The sequence below is a fragment of the Sciurus carolinensis genome (genome assembly GCF_902686445.1).
Source record: "Sciurus carolinensis chromosome 14 unlocalized genomic scaffold, mSciCar1.2 scaffold_101_arrow_ctg1, whole genome shotgun sequence".
In the NCBI taxonomy this organism is placed as follows: domain Eukaryota; kingdom Metazoa; phylum Chordata; class Mammalia; order Rodentia; family Sciuridae; genus Sciurus; species Sciurus carolinensis.
Genome location: NW_025920105.1, coordinates 1387146 through 1404593, shown reverse-complemented (window position 1 = coordinate 1404593; position 17448 = coordinate 1387146).

Below are 17448 nucleotides of genomic sequence, written 5' to 3'. Positions count from 1 at the left end.
AAGAATGGAAAAAGATGGCGGGGAAGCTACAGTAAAACAGTTGGATTCTGCCGGGCTAACAGGACAAATATCAGAGAAGGATACTTGCAAGCGGACTGATGAACCAATAGCTAGCTAGGATGTTCACAGATTGACAAATGGTTGGGAGGTGGGCAAAATGACTGTGCCTGATGGGTGGGGGAGCAGCTTTATACATTACAGGGTTGAGCCAAGGGACACAGATGCCCGGCTTCTAGAAACTGCCAGGAAGCATGTGGTGTTGCATGGGAGTGGTTCCCTGTCTCCTTCTGGTATATTTCCCCTTAAGAGAATGGCACCCCTAACTCCACCCTATCCTGTCTATCACAGAATAATCTCCTCCCAGTCCTTGCCCCCTCTACCTGTATATTACAAATAAATGAGAGTTGGATGAGTTGTTGTAAGAGCCAAGAGCTGGTAAGGTCAGACCCATCAGGACCCTACTCATTTAAAAAGAGTATTGGCTCTTGTGTATTTATTGAGTAGATAAGTTTTCTGGATTTTTGAGTGATGTACAGCCAACATCCTCCTCCAGGAGTTCATCCTTTTCTTATTCACATGAGACATGGCAGAGAGGACCCCACATTTAAAACCTGAACTGGGGCTATTCAAAAGGAATTTAGAAGAAAGAAAAAAGGTAAGGTGTTGACCCCTTTCCATGGGAAGTTTACGCATGTGAATAAGTTTAGTAGTAAGAAAGGAAATGAAAATTAATTGCGTGGTGTTAAGACTGGAGAATTTGCTTTCTACAGAGATAGAAATAAAAATAGATATATTCAGCTATATTCAATACTTAGTCAAAGTGAAAACTCAGTGGAAAGAATGCAACTCCTACAGTCCTTGAAATGTAAATGGAGACCTGGTTGCTTTAAATAATGCAGTCTTGATCAGGAAGGTCTGCCTGTATCTCTCTGACTCTCTCTGTATGCATCTCTCTGTATGAGACTGAGACTTAACTTGGCTGAGATAAGTATAAAAATTTAGAATCCTGAGAAGCAAAGATTCAGGGAAAAATCTCTAACTTAAGAAGGGGAAATTACTCTGCGAGTTTCCTAGTTTAAATATGTGTGTTCCTGCCATGGCTTCCAGCCCTCCAGAAACAGCATGGTTTCTGCTCCCTGCAGGAAAGATGGAAGCCTACAGAACATGGCTGCTCCCTACTCAGGCAGAGCTCCTCAGGGCCAAGTCTCTTAAAGAGAGGAAAAATAGCATGGGTATTGGAAGCACAATGACAGGCTATGGAAATTTAATTTGGGTTGTAAAAGAAAGTTACTTTTATTTGGACTGAGATATTGATTTATGGACTTTGGGGAATTAATCACTGGTCTTAGAAAGGTTATTAATAACTTAAATCTAAAATTCAGAAATATTCATCCTCCAAAACATCTTTGTGTTCTGGGGAATTGTTAGTTGATAAAAAAGAAAAATTTCAGAAAGTAGCCCCATGCATGTTTCTGTGAACACCTGTTAGAGGGAGCAAAGTTTCTATTCAGAAGACTGGAAGGCATTCAGATGTAGAGGATGATGAGTTAGCATGGGACCTCTCTAATTTACATTTGAAAAGTACTGCTCCAGTATGTCATCTTGCTCTTAGGGAAGTTAAATTGGATGGAGTTCAGACTACCTTGGACATTCTTACCGGGACAATTTGCTGATTTGGGACAACAATTGACTTATGATTTACAAACTTATGCTCAAATAAGTGAATATGAACAAAGAACATAGAGAGAATCACCTGCCCAGAGAGAAAAATCTCTAGACCCCTGACAAATTCAGCAAGGGTCAGAAAAAAAAATTTCAAACTTTGTAAAAACTAATCTAGACAGTGTTGCCCCAAGAATTTGGAGATAGTCCTCATCTGTAGAAAAATCTCCAGCTAAGGATTTAACAAAATTCATAGATAAAACATTTGTAATTGTTCTCCAATTTGAAGATGACATTTTTTATGTGCTACCACACAGGACATATATCAAGGCCATTACAGAAGCTTCTAGGGATAACTGGACACTACTGCAGGCCTTGGATTCCTGGTCATAGGAAATTAGCTAAGCCTCTTTACAGACTCCTTAAAAAACTACACTAAGGAGCAACTGCCCTGATGTGAGAACCAATATATATTGAAGGTTTTTAGAATATCAAAAAGGGGCTTTACTTCAAGACCCTGTTCTAAGCTTACCTAAGAAAGAAGATGTAAGGAATCTGGCCACCCAACCACCTGTCAATCTGCATTACGCCCGCCTCTCCCATTACAGGAATTTCCGAATTACATTGCCGTAATCTTCCTGCCTCCCACATTACGTTCTAATATGTCATTGGTCCATCAGTCAGTCTCTAATAATTCTCCTCCGTGATTGATTCCTCCCAGCCTTTGAAATTCTAATATCTGAGGAGAAAACCCTGCACCATCTTCTTCTTTTCCTTCTTCCCTTTTCCCTGAGCAGATGTGAATCATCCGCATAAAATAAAAGTTCCTCGTGTGAGACTTGTGTTTGAGGAGCGTTTTTCTGGAAGTTATTGATGAAACAAAACTGCCCCTAACAGAAGATATAACCTGTTTGTCACTGAGAGAAAAAAACCCTAAACATTCACTCAAAAGTACTGGATAGACAGGCACAGACAAATCAGGCCAATAGTCAAAGGCATATCTCAATAAGGAGATTAGCATAGTAACTTCATCAAAAGTAATAGAAAATAAGGTCTCATCATTTTTTTTGTCATCCAAACCTGTCCTAATAATAAACAGTTAAAATGCCCTTCTCATCAAAATTTTGCTGGAACCAATAATCTTTCTTTTAGTTCCATACTGGTCTGAATGAAGGCTTAAATTGAAATGCATTTTTTTTTCCTTTTTTTATTTATTTATTTTTTTTAATTGTATACAAATGGGATACATGTTGTTTCTCTATTTGTACATAGAGTCAAGGCATATCATTTGTGTAATCATACGTTTACATAGGGCAATGATGTTTATTTTTTTCCCTTCCCCCACACCCCTCCCACCCCTCTTTTCCCTCTATACAGTCCTTCTTTCCTTCATTCTTACCCCTCTCCTTATCCCTAACCCTAAACTTAACCCTAAACCTAATGCTAACCCCTCCCACCCCCCATTATATGTCCTCATCCGCTTATCAGCGAGATCATTCATCCTTTAGTTTTTTGAGATTGGCTTATCTCACTTAGCATGATATTCTCCAATTTCGTCCATTTGCCTACAAATGCCATAATTTTATCATTCTTCATTGCGGAGTAATATTCCATTGTATAAATATACCACAGTTTCTTTATCCATTCATCAACTGAAGGGCATCTAGGTTGGTTCCACAATCTGGCTATGGTGAATTGAGCAGCAATGAACATTGATGTGACTGTATCTCTGTAGTATGCTGATTTTAAGTCCTTTGGGTATAGGCCAAGGAGTGGGATAGCTGGGTCAAATGGCGTTTCCATTCCAAGCTTTCTGAGGAATCTCCACACTGCTTTCCAGAGTGGCTGCACTAATTTGCAACCCCACCAGCAATGTATGAGTGTTCCTTTTTCACCACATCCTCGCCAACACCTATTGTTGCTTGTATTCTTGATAATCGCCATTCTAATTGGGGTGAGATGAAATCTTAGGGTAGTTTTGATTTGCATTTCCCTTATTACTAGGGATGTTGAACATTTTGTCATATATCTGTTGATTACTTGTACATCTTCTTCTGTGAAGTGTCTGTTCATTTCCTTAGACCATTTGTTGATTGGATTATTTGTATTCTTCGTGTAGAGTTTTTTGAGTTCTTTATAGATTCTGGAAATTAGCGCTCTATCTGAGGTATGGTTGGCAAAGATATTCTCCCACTCCGTAGGCTCTCTCTTCACATTTCTGATAGTTTCCTTTGCTGAGAGAAAGCTATTTAGTTTGAATCTATCCCAGTTGTTGATTCTTGCTGTTATTTCTTGTGCTATGGGAGTCCTGTTAAGGAAGTCTGATCCTAAGCCAACAAGTTGAAGATTTGAACCTACTTTTTCTTCTATAAGATGCAGGGTCTCTGGTCTGATTCCAAGGTCCTTGATCCATTTTGAGTTGAGTTTTGTGTAGGGTGAGAGATAGGGGTTTAATTTCATTCTATTGCATATGGTTTTCCAGTATTCCCAGCACCATTTGTTGAAGAGGCTATCTTTCCTCCATTGCATATTTTTGGCCCCTTTGTCTAGTATGAGAAAATTGTATTTATTTGGGTTTGTGTCCATGTCCTCTATTCTGTACCATTGATCTACCTGTCTATTTTGGTACCAATACCATGCCGTTTTTGTTACTATTGCTTTGTAGTAGAGTTGAAGATCTGGTATTGCAATACCCCCTGCTTCGCTCTTGCTACTGAGGATTGCTTTAGCTATTCTAGGTTTTTTATTCTTCCAGATGAATTTCATAATTGCTTGCTCTATTTCTGCAAGGTACATCATTGGGATTTTAATTGGAATTGCATTGAATCTGTATAGCACTTTAGGTAGTATAGCCAATTTGACAATATTAATTCTGCCTATCCAGGAACATGGGAGATCTTTCCATCTTCTAAGGTTTTCTTGAATTTCTTTCTTTAGTGTTCTGTAGTTCTCATTGTAGAGGTCTTTCACCTCTTTTGTGAGATTGATTCCCAAGTATTTTTTTTTTGAGGCTATTGTGAATGGGGTAGTTTTCCTAATTTCTCTTTCTGAAGATTCATCACTTATGTATAAAAATGCATTGGATTTATGAGCATTGATCTTGTAACCTGCTACTTTACTGAATTCACTTATGAGTTCTAAAAGTTTTCTGGTGGAATTTCCAGGTTCCTCTAAATATATAATCATGTCATCAGTGAACAGGGATAGTTTGAGTTCTTCTTTTCCTATTTGTATCCCTTCAATTTCTTTGGTTTGTCTGATTGCTCTGGCTAGAGTCTCAAGGACGATGTTGAATAGAAGTGGTGAAAGAGGGCATCCCTGCCTTGTTCCAGTTTTTAGGGGGAACGCTTTCAGTTTTTCACCATTTAGAATGATATTAGCCATGGGCTTAGCATAGATGGCCTTTATAATGTTAAGGAATGTTCCCACTACCCCAATTTTTTCTAGTGTTTTGAGCATGAAGGGATGCTGTATTTTATCAAATGCTTTTTCTGCATCTATTGAAATAATCATGTGATTCTTAACTTTAAGTCTGTTGATATGGTGAATGACATTTATTGATTTCCGAATGTTGAACCAACCTTGTATCCCTGGGATAAAACCCACTTGATCGTGGTGCACTATCTTTTTAATATATATTTGTATTCGATTTGCTAAAATTTTGTTGAGAATTTTTGCGTCGATGTTCATTAAGGATATTGGTCTGAAATTTTCTTTCCTCGATGTGTCTCTGTCTGGTTTAGGTATCAGGGTGATATTGGCTTCATAGAACGAGTTTGGGAGGGTTCCCTCCTCTTCTATTTCATGGAATAGTTTGAGGAGTATTGAAATGAGCTCTTCTTTAAAGGTTTTGTAGAACTCGGCTGAGAACCCATCTGGTCCTGAACTTTTCTTTGTTGGTAGGCTTTTGATGACCTCTTCTATTTCATTGCTTGAAATTGGTTTATTTAAGTTGTGTATGTCCTCCTTGTTCAGTTTAGGTAATTCATATGTCTCTAGAAATTTGTTGATGTCTTCGAGGTTTTCTGTTTTGTTGGAGTATAGATTTTCGAAATAGCTTCTAATTATGTTTTGTATTTCACTCGTGTCTGTTGTGATGTTTCCTTGTTCATTCCAAATTTTAGTAATTTGAGTTTTCTCCCTCTTTCTCTTTGTTAGTGTGGCTAAGGGTTTATCAATTTTATTTATTTTTTCAAAGAACCAACTATTTATTTTGTTAATTTTTCCAATTGTTTCTTTTGTTTCGATAATGTCACGTTCCTTCTGCCCGCAGAGAGAGACACAACACATCAGTTGTTCATCAGAGCTCTTTATTCTTCTCTCTTCCTCCTCTGATCATCCTCTGATGATCCTCTGATGATCTTACAAGGCAGTTACAGTCATATTTATATGAATCATGAGCCAATCAGGTTACAGAGGATGTGGGGAGAGCAAGATTACAATGTAGTATAAAACGGGGTAAAAAGAGGGTACACGGAAGAACAAGATTTCAATTTAATGTATCAAGAGAGTTCATGATGGGCATGGGTCACCTCGTCCAATCAGAGCAATTCTTTTTGGTACTGGCTTAGTGCCGGGGCAACTTCCTTAAGCAGTGTTAGCAGTTTGTTGCAAACCAGGTTGCCCCGGCTCAGTGCCAGTGTGGAAGTCCTTGTCAGCTGTTTGTTGCAAACCAGGTTGCCCTGGCTTAGTGCCAGGTTCTGCACTGAAGTCCTTGATGTTGCAAACCAGGCCGCCCCGGCTCAGTGCCAGGTTGCCCCGGCTTAGTGCCAGACTGGAAGTCCTTGATGTTGCAATCCACTGTCTCGGCATTAGGGCCACACTGAAATCCTGAAAGCCAGGCTAGGATGGGGTCTGCAGCCCCCAACATCTCCCCCTTTCTTTTATTAAAAAAGAAAAGGCTTGAGACCGTGCCTGTCTTAGGTTGAGGGGTCCAGCACATGTCCTTACCCGTCATTGAAGACTGTAGATCATGCTACAGCTTCTGTCTTAGGTTGGTACATGGCCACCTCCTACATTACCCGTCATTGACTACCGGCCTAGCATTATAGCCATAAATGGGGGAGGCCTCTAGCCTTAAAGGCAGTCAGGACCAGGAAGAAAATAGATGTAAGATGCCGGACAAGGTGATGGTGCAGGAAAACATTGTTGAAGGCATGGTTGGAGCTTTTTCTGTGGCTGGAAAAAAGAAGAGGCAAGGCCGTATCTGCAGGAGAGACTGAAGCTGGAAGAGAGTTATCAAAAGAAGTTTAAACTTGGTGCTGGTGAATAATCATCATGGCTTGAATAGTGTCAAGTCTAAGTCTTATGAAATGGATTAGTTTATTAAAAATACATGGCCTGAAAATCAGAATTAAGAGTAGGATAACAAGGGGGCCAGTTATAGTGGATAGGAGGGTGGTGAGCCAGGGAGATTTATAAAACCAATGTTCAAACCATCCTTGTTGGGATTCAAATTCTCTTTGTCTCTTAGCTAATCTCTCAGTGACCTTTTCCATGGTTTCTCTGACTACTCCAGTATGGTCTGCATAGAAGCAACATTGTTCTTTTATTGCTACACAAAGGCCCCCTTCATGCAAGAAGAGTAAATCTAAGCCTCTCCTGTTTTGTAAAACAACCTCTGATAGGGAGGTCAGAGATTTTTCTAGTGCAGAAATAGATTTTGCCATGGCTGCTAAGTCTTCATTCATGGCTATTTGAAGATGTAATAAATGGTTCCCTTTTACAAAGGCAGCAGTCCCAGTCCCTATACCTGCAGTTATACCACCTATGCCCAGAAGGAGGGCTATGGTCATACTTATAGGTTCCCTAGGATAACGGTTTTGTCCTTCAAATGAGCTTAATATATAGTTAGATGGAAAATAGGAAATTCTAGGCCACAATTGAATTAAAATACAAAAATTGGAACTGGAGTTTAAAACTGTGGTAGATACACAAGGAGTTAGTCCTGTACTACAAGCCCAATAAGTTCCACTTGGGCCCCAAAGATAATGGTCATCTTTGTTATTACCTAAAGTAAAATTGACACTGCACAAATGTGAGTGAGAAGGGGGTATATTCCCTATACAAATTCCTTGTGCAGAGATCACTGTGATGGTAAATTTGGAGCTAGGTAGAGTGGCACATTTAGGATCAGGATTACTACTATAATTCCAATAGGTAATTAGGGCAATTCCTTCATAATAAGGAGGACTGGAAGAAAGACACAGCCAGCATTCTAGGGTTTTATTTGGATTGGTAGCGTTGAGGGCCTGATAGGCTCCCTGAACTAAATTGAATAGCCGATCTCCGGTTTCAAGAGGAGGAGTTTTAACATAGGGGTCATTAGGAAGGATGTTAACAGATAGTATGGTTGCAGGGCTAATAGGAGGAGGTACAGTCTTGGTGGGTACTTTTGGTCCGGAAACTGAGGGTACCCGTTGGTTTTTAAGAATGAAATTGGGGCCAATTGGGGTTTCAGATTCTATAATATTTATTTGAAGTCAGAATAGGAACCCTGGATCTCCTTGCTGAGTATATAGGCGAACTCCCCATAAGTATCCTTGGAGCCATGTCATTTGTTGTTTTCCTTTTTGGGTAAATCTAATAGTTATATTGGACTCACCTGGGGTAGTTTCAGAAAATTGTATGTAGTCATTTCTAGGTTTTCCTTTGAGCCAATATCCATTTGAACTGGTTTCACAACCCCATGAAGCACAATAGTAGGCTTCTGGCCCCCCACATCGGTAGGTATGGGTGTGCCCAGGGCAAAAATACCAAGATCAAAATCTGCAGGGTGGATAAGAGTCTCCTTTGGTTTTGTGGGTGTGTTCCCAAGACCCTTCAGCTAACTTACAAAGATTGAAAGTTAAGTCTGGCCACCAGGTGTTCAGGGCATAATGCCCTTGAGCCAGGACTAGTTTCTTACCAGTTTCAATATTATGAATAGACCAAACTAAATTTCTGGATACATGTGGACTGCCATAGGGCATCACAGGAAAAACTAAGATAATTAATAACGTGAAAGTTTTGTCTTTAGCGGATTTTGGGTATGTTGTAAGCTTCATGTTGATTCTTGGGGTGTAGGGGCAGAGTCTTGTGGAGGTATTGCGGTGATTCGTGTCAGTCGTTCTGGGACCCACACTGGAACCTGTTGATCCTGTGGAAAAACACAAACAGACCCTCGGACCCAACGGAGGATAGGGTCTGGACCCTTCCATTGTCCAGTGAGGACATCTTTCCACTTGACCCATAGTTGAGGGGTGGAATTAGGAGAACTATGACGGTCAGCAGCTGAACGCCCATTGTCATCCGAAGTTAAAAAATTTAAAATAAAAAGAACTATGTTAAGTTTATCCCTGGGGGATCTATAGGAGACCCCAATTCCCCCTTTTTGTTTTAATAAATGATTTTTGAGAGTAAGGTGGGCGCGTTCAATGACACCTTGGCCTTGAGGGTTGTAGGGAATTCCAGTCACCAATTGTATGTCAAATGTATCAGCAAAATGTTTAAAACTTTTAGAGGTATAAGCAGGTCCATTATCTGTCTTAATAATTTTTGGAATGCCCCAACAAGCAAATGTTTGTAAACAATGTTGAATAACATTGTTTAATTTCTCTCCGGTTAAAGGAGAGGCCATAATAACTCCTGAATATGTGTCAATAGACACATGGACATACTTTAGATTTCCAAATTCAGGGATATGAGTGACATCCATTTGCCAAATATGATTAGGCAAAAGGCCACGTGGATTTACTCCAAGTGATTGGACTGGAATAAGAGGTGCACAGTTTTGACAATCTTTGACTATTTGTCTGGCAATATCTTTTGTAATAGGAAATTTTCTGCATAGGGTAGTGGAGTTTACATGAAATTTATCATGGAAAAGTTTGGCCTGCTCTGTAACTGAAAAAACATAGGTTACTTTGGTAGCTATGTCGGCTAAATTATTGCCTTCCGTTAAAGGTCCAGGTAGTTTGGTATGAGCTCTAATATGACCTACATAAAAGGGATGGGATCGCTCATGGATCAACTGTTGTAAGCTGTTAAAATAGGAGGTAATAATAGAGTGTTGAGAAATGTAAGGCACTGTTTCTAACACAGCTAATGAATTTTTAACATAACAGCTATCAGTAAGTAAATTAAATGGTTTATCTTTTAATAATTTAAAGGCTAGTATAACTGCAGCTAATTCAGCAATTTGGGCAGAAGAGGCTGGAATAATAGTAGTATGTACTTCTTTATTAATTATTACAACTCCAGATCCATTTTTGGATCCATCAGTAAACACTATAACACCTTCTAGTATGGGATTAGCCTTCGTTGTTTTAGGGAAAATAACAGGAGTGTTTAAGCAAAATTGAATCCAGGGATGTTTAGGATAATGATTATCAAATTCTGCATTTGTAGAACATCGAAGTATAGCCCAAAATGTATCATGATTAATCAACCTTTGTAATTGTTTAACAGTATAGGGAGTAATAATAAACCTTGGATGTGCCCCAAATGTAGATATGCAGCTTTCTATGCCTTTGAATATTAGCTGGGACACAGCATTGGGGTAGGATTGAAGCACCTTAGAGGGAGAACTAGGCAAATTAAGGTTACATAAGGGACCCCCCTGCCAGATAATACCTGATGGACTGTGTGCTTCCGGGATGACAATAAATGACAGGGGTTGAGTTAAATCACAGCGAGATACCTGACAAGATTTTAGACGTTCCTGAACTAGCTGAATATCCTGTCTAGCTTCAGGTGTGAGAACTCTTATAGAATTTAAGTTAGGATCTCCCTTGAGCAAATCAAAGAGAGGCTTCAGCTCTCCTGTAGATAGTTTCAGATAAGGCCTAATCAAATTGATGTCTCCCAATAACTTTTGAAAATCATTAAGCGTCTTTAAATGATCTATTCTTATGGTAAGTTTTAAAGGTTGTACTGTAGCAGCTGATAATTTAGTTCTCAAATAGTCTTGTAGATTTCCTGTTTGTATTTTGTCTGGGGCAATAATCAGACTCCACAATGCCAATTCTTTGGTTATAAATATTAAAGATTTCTTTAAAAGGGCTTTTTCTTTATGGCATAAGAGGATATCATCCATGTAATGATAAATTAAAAGCTGTTTAAATCTTTCTTGAGTGGATTTTAAAGCTTTATCCACATAAGTTTGACACAAGGTAGGACTATTAGCCATACCTTGGGGCAATACAACCCATTTAAATCTTTGATCAGGTTGAGCATGATTGATAGAGGGTAAGGTGAAAGCAAATCTCCAGCAATCACTTTTATGTAAAGGTATGGAGAAGAAACAATCTTTTATATCAATTATAATAGTAGGCCACCCTTTGGGCAGAGCTGAAACTAAAGGCAGGCCACATTGAATGGGCCCCATAGGTTACATCTGATCATTAATTGCTCTGAGATCATGAAGCAGTCTCCATTTCCCTGATTTCTTTTTAATAACAAAAATAGGTGTATTTCAAGGAGAGGTAGAAGGTTGAACATGACCAGCATCAAGCTGTTCTCTGACTAGATTTTGGGCAGCCTCTAATTTTTCTTTGGTTAGGGGCCACTGAGGTATCCATCGAGGCTTATCATCTTTCCAAATTATTGGAATTTTATCTGTTTCAGTGGCCCCTAGGAAAAACCCAGCCCTGTGTTATTAGCTTTTGGAATAGGTATACTTGGAGGGGAAGTATTACCTTGATTGTGTTTGCCTAAACCTTTTCCTTCTTTATACCCCATATGTTGTAACATATTTTTAATTGGAGTACCTTTATAGATTTGATCAGTAGTTAGTTTAACATCCATTTGTTGTAAAATATCCCTTCCCCATAGGGAGATGGGTAAATTACATACATATGGCTGAAATATTCCAGAATGACCTTCATTATCTTTCCATTGTAGGGAAGCTGCACTCTGGTCAGGACTGGAAGCTACGCCCAGTCCTCTTAGGGTCTGGTTGGCTGTAACAAGTGGCCAGCCTTTTGGCCAGTCATTGGAAGAGATAATGCTTTTATCTGCTCCTGTATCTAATAACCCTGTAAATTCCTTTTCCCCTATGGTAAGTTTTAATAATGGATGGTCCCCAAGATTCATACTGAAGCAAGCAAAAGGATTCCCAGCAGATCCAAATTCTTGAGATCCCCTAATTTTATCGCTTCTGGACCATAGGGTATGATTACTTGGTAGAATTAACATCTGAGCAATTTGATCTCCTGGAGATATTACTGTAATTCCTCTTGGAGATGAAACCATAATTTTTACTTTTCCCTCAAAATTAGAATTAATAATCCCTGGATGAACTATAAGTCCCTTTAAAATAGTTGAGCTTCTTCCTAATAATAGTCCTACTGAATTTTGTGGTATTTTGTCATTCCAATCCGAATCTATCATTTGAACTCCCATATCAGGAGTTAAGACCAGTCTGGAGGTGGCACAGGTGTCCAGTCCTGCGTTCCCTTTAGTAGCTCTGGATTCCCTCCTTTCTTCGTAGGGGGGTACCATTGCCTTGGAACCTGTTGAATTACCCCGCAAATTTGTTGTGGGCCCCGGGGTAGGCCTTGCTTCCCATTTTTTGTCAGTCTTGGGTTAGGTCCTAAATGATTACCATTGTTTTCCCTAACTGATTGGCACATATTTGCCCAATGATTACCCTTTTTACATCTAGGACATAGCCTTGGATTATGTGGTTTTTGAGTTTTATTTGGAGTTTTATTTGGACAATTGGCTTTGTAATGTCCAAATTGTCCACAAAGAAAGCAAGTCCTGGAGGTTATTTTATACGATGGGTTGGTATTATAGGGTTTTTGTAACCCTTGTACAATGGCTGAAGCTAACACTTGTCCCTGGATAGTAGAATCATTTATATCCCTGCAAATTTTTAAATATGCAGATAAATCTTTATTTTTCCAGGGTCTAATGGCCTCTTTACACCATTTATTAGCTTGTTCATATGCTAGTTGTTTGACCAAAGGCATAGCTTGATCAGCTCCCCCAAAGATTCGACTAGCTGTTTGTATTAGTCTGTCTATAAAATCTGCATATGGTTCATTAGAACCTTGTTTTACTTTAGACAATTGACCTTGTAGATCCCCTGAGCCTTGAAGAGTTCTCCAAGCCTTTATGGTGGCAGTAGCAATTTGTTGGTATACTGCAGGAGGATATTGAATTTGAGCTTGAATATTATCATATTGCCCTTGCCCTGTGAGCATATCTATGTTCCAATCAGGATTGCCCGCTGCTGCATTTCTTCTGGCTGTATCTAAACAGATCTCATGGTGAGTTGTTTTCCACATTAAATATTGTCCACCAGTCAAAGTAGCCCTAGCTAAATTTTCCCAATCTCTAGGGATCAAATTTAAAGATGAAATAGTCTCTACAAGTGACATGGTGAATTTAGCTTGAGGGCCATAAGTACCAGCTGCTTCTTTTAATTGTTTTATTAATTTAAAATCCAGCGGTTGGTGATATCTCTGATTTTGTGGATTTTCAAATACGGGAAAACAAGAACTAGTATTGGGTTCATATTCCTTCCAGGATTGTTTTAGGGGGTTCTCTGGGTAATTATATTCAGGAAGAGGCACTTTAGGAGGTTCCTTGGGCTCCGGGAAATTAAACTGTATATTGGAGCCATAGGATGGTGGAATTGATTGTGGTAATGGGCTATTAGAGGATTTTTGTATGTTAAAACTAAAGTTTTTAAGCGAAGGATATATTTTTTTACTACCAGGTGGCGCCAACTGTATATCATTGACCCTTGGTTCAGGTTCCTCATCTGATAGTTCCTTTTCTGACTCACTTTGGTCAGATTTAAGGGGAGGAAAGGAACATAACGATCTTTGTTCTTTCACTTCCTCTAAAATGTTATTTCCTTTATTTAGAGGGGATTGAAATTTTTCTTTTTGTGAATTTAAACAATCTTTTATAAGAGACCATATAGCCAGAGTGCCAGCAGGTAATATTCCCTGTTGATCAGCTTTAAGTAAGTCTTCACCCAAGTGTTCCCATTGTGGGACAGTTAATAACCCTTCATCCAGAAACCAAGGAGCTCTGGTCTCTACTGTATGTAAGAATCTCCTCGCTGAGGAGGCCTTCAAAGGCGTTCCATTGATTTTTAAAAGAGCATTTAAAGGCCCCTCCATATGGGCTCTAGACATTTCTGAACCCATGCTTTAGCTATAGTGGCCGCCTTCCGCATGCCTACTTTCACTTTAATATTTTTAATGTGGACCGTTTTTTGCTTGTCCCCGGACCACCTTCCGTGAGTCCTGATAGTTGCTTTATCGCGAACTTTCACTTTAATTGGACTACTTTTCGTATGTCCTGATAATTGTAATGTAATGTCCCTGGACCACCCTTTTAATCGCTTTATTGTGATGTAATATTAAGGCTGCCTTTATTACTATTTTATTATTTATAACATTAATCTATAAAACTTATTATAACATTAATCTTAAAAATTTAATCTTAAAAACTTATTATAACTTTAATCTTAAAAACTTACCTAGGTAGTTGCTGCTGATCTAGAGGTCCCTGGTTCGTTCCCGGGTTTCGGCACCAAATGTCGCGTTCCTTCTGCCCGCAGAGAGAGACATGACACATCAGTTGTTCATCAGAGCTCTTTATTCTTCTCTCTTCCTCCTCTGATCATCCTCTGATGATCCTCTGATGATCTTACAAGGCAGTTACAGTCATATTTATATGAATCATGAGCCAATCAGGTTACAGAGGATGTGGGGAGAGCAAGATTACAATGTAGTATAAAACGGGGTAAAAAGAGGGTACACGGAAGAACAAGATTTCAATTTAATGTATCAAGAGAGTTCATGATGGGCATGGGTCACCTTGTCCAATCAGAGCAATTCTTTTTGGTACTGGCTTAGTGCCGGGGCAACTTCCTTAAGCAGTGTTAGCAGTTTGTTGCAAACCAGGTTGCCCCGGCTCAGTGCCAGTGTGGAAGTCCTTGTCAGCTGTTTGTTGCAAACCAGGTTGCCCCGGCTTAGTGCCAGTGTGGAAGTCCTTGTCAGCTGTTTGTTGCAAACCAGGTTGCCCCGGCTTAGTGCCAGGTTCCGCACTGAAGTCCTTGATGTTGCAAACCAGGCCGCCCCGGCTCAGCGCCAGGTTGCCCCGGCTTAGTGCCAGACTGGAAGTCCTTGATGTTGCAATCCACTGTCTCAGCATTAGGGCCACACTGAAATCCTGAAAGCCAGGCTAGGATGGGATCTGCAGCCCCCAACAGATTTTGTTGATTTTGGCTCTGATTTTAACTATTTCCTGTCTTCTACTACTTTTGGTATTGGTCTGCTCTTCTTTTTCTAGCGCTTTGAGCTGTAGTGTTAAGTCGTTTATTTGTTGATTTCTACTTCTTTTTTTGAATGCACCCCATGAAATAAATCTTCCTCTAAGTACTGCTTTCATAGTGTCCCAGAGATTTTGATATGATGTGTCTTTGTTCTTGTTTACTTCTAAGAATTTTTTTATTTCCCTTCTGATGTCTTCTGTTATCCATTCATCATATAATAGTGTATTATTTAATCTCCAGGTACTGGAGAAGTTTCTGTTTTTTATTCTGTCATTTATTTCTAATTTTAATCCATTATGATCTGATAGAGTACAAGGTAGTATCTCTATCTTCTTGTATTTGCTAACAGTAGCTTTGTGGCATAAAATATGGTCTATTTTAGAGAAGGATACATGTGCTGCTGAGAAGAAAGTGTATTCGTTCTTTGTTGGATGGTATATTCTATATATGTCCGTTAAGTCTAAATTGTTGATTGTGTTGTTGAGATCTATAGTTTCTTTATTCAATTTTTGTTTGGACGATCTATCCAGTGGTGAGAGAGGTGTGTTAAAATCGCCTAGTATTATTGTGTTGTGGTCTGTTTGATTTCTGGAATTGAGAAGGATTTGTTTGACGTACGTGGATGAGCCAATGTTCGGGGCATAGATATTTATGATTGTTATGTCTTGCTGATTTATGCTTCCCTTAAGCAGCATGTAATGTCCTTCTTTATCCCTTCTGACTAGTTTTGGTTTGAAGTCCACATTATCTGAAATGAGGATGGATACTCCAGCTTTTTTGCTGTGTCCGTGTGCATGGTATGTTTTTCCCCATCCTTTCAGCTTTAGTCTATGGGTGTCTCTTTCTATGAGATGAGTCTCTTGCAGGCAGCATATTGTTGGATTTTTCTTTTTAATCCAATCTGCCAGTCTGTATCTTTTGATTGATGAATTCAGGCCATTGACATTCAGGGTTATTATTGTGATATGATTTGTATTCCCAGTCAATTGACTCATATTTGTTTTTGACATGATTTGGTTTCTCCTTTATTTGGCTATTCCTTTAGGCTAGTGCCTCCTGTTGCTGATTTGCATCGTTGTTTTTCATCTCTTCCTCATGGAATATTTTGCTGAGAATGTTCTGTAATGCTGGCTTTCTTTTTGTAAATTCCTTTAGCTTTTGTTTATCATGGAAGGATCTTATTTCATCATCAAATTTGAAGGTAAGTTTTGCTGGGTATAAGATTCTTGGTTGGCATCCGTTTTCTTTCAGGGCTTGGTATATATTGTTCCAGGCCCTTCTAGCTTTTAGGGTCTGAATTGAAAAATCTGCTGATATTCTTATTGGTTTCCCTCTGAATGTAATTTGATTCTTTTCTCTCCCGGCCTTTAAAATTCTGTCTTTATTTTGTATGTTAGGTATTTTCATAATAATGTGCCTTGGTGTGGGTCTGTTGTAATTTTGTATGTTTGGAGTTCTATAAGCCTCTTGTACTTGGTTTTCCATTTCATTCTTCAGATTTGGGAAATTTTCTGTTATTATTTCATTGAATAGATTGTTCATTCCTTTGGTTTGTTTCTCTAAGCCTTCCTCAATCCCAATAATTCTTAAATTTGGCCTTTTCATGATATCCCATAATTCTTGTAGATTTTGTTCATGATTTCTTACCATCTTTTCTGTTTGGCCAACTTTGCTTTCAAGATTAAATAATTTGTCTTCAATGTCTGAGGTTCTGTCTTCCAGGTGTTCTATCCTATTGGTTATGCTTTCTATGGAGTTTTTAACTTGGTTTATTGTTTCCTTCATTTCAAGTATTTCAGTTTGTTTTTTTTTTTCAGTATCTCTAACTCTTTATTGAAATGATCTCTTGCTTCCCGTATTTGCTCTTTTAACTGTTGATTGGTGCGATCATTTAATGCCTGCATTTGCTCTTTCATCTCCTCCTTCAATGCCTGCATTTGCTCTTTCATCTCCTCATTAGCTTCCCTGATCGTTTTAATTACGTACATTCTGAACTCCCTTTCTGACATTTCTTCTGCTGTGCTGTCATTGGGTTTTATTGATGTAGTATCTAGGTTTGTTTGGGACATTTTCTTCCCTTGTTTTCTCATGTTGGTCAGCTGTCAGTGGGACCCTGAGATATTGCAGTTTTCCGCTATTGGCTTATAGTGTCCCGGTAGATTTCCAGTGTATCACCTCCCAGCCTTCAGTAGCCTGATGTCTTGGAGGAATCTGATAAAGCAGCACATCCGAAGAAAACTGCCCCCAGCCCCCTAGTGGTTCCACGGTTTGGAACTGGTTCTGTGCGGAAATGCTCTCACTGTGGGCCTGCACCGTGCAGCTGGCCGTGTGGGAGGAGCCCACTGCCCGAGTGTGGAAGGCTACCTTGGGAAGACTCTAGCTGCCCTGCCCGGCTCCGATAAGCCACCTCTCTCTGGGCCTGCCACCCGGGCCGAGCTTTACCCAGTGGGCAGACTCACCTGTGGCTCTATTTCAGTCTGAGTCTCTCAATGCCTCCCCTTCTTAAC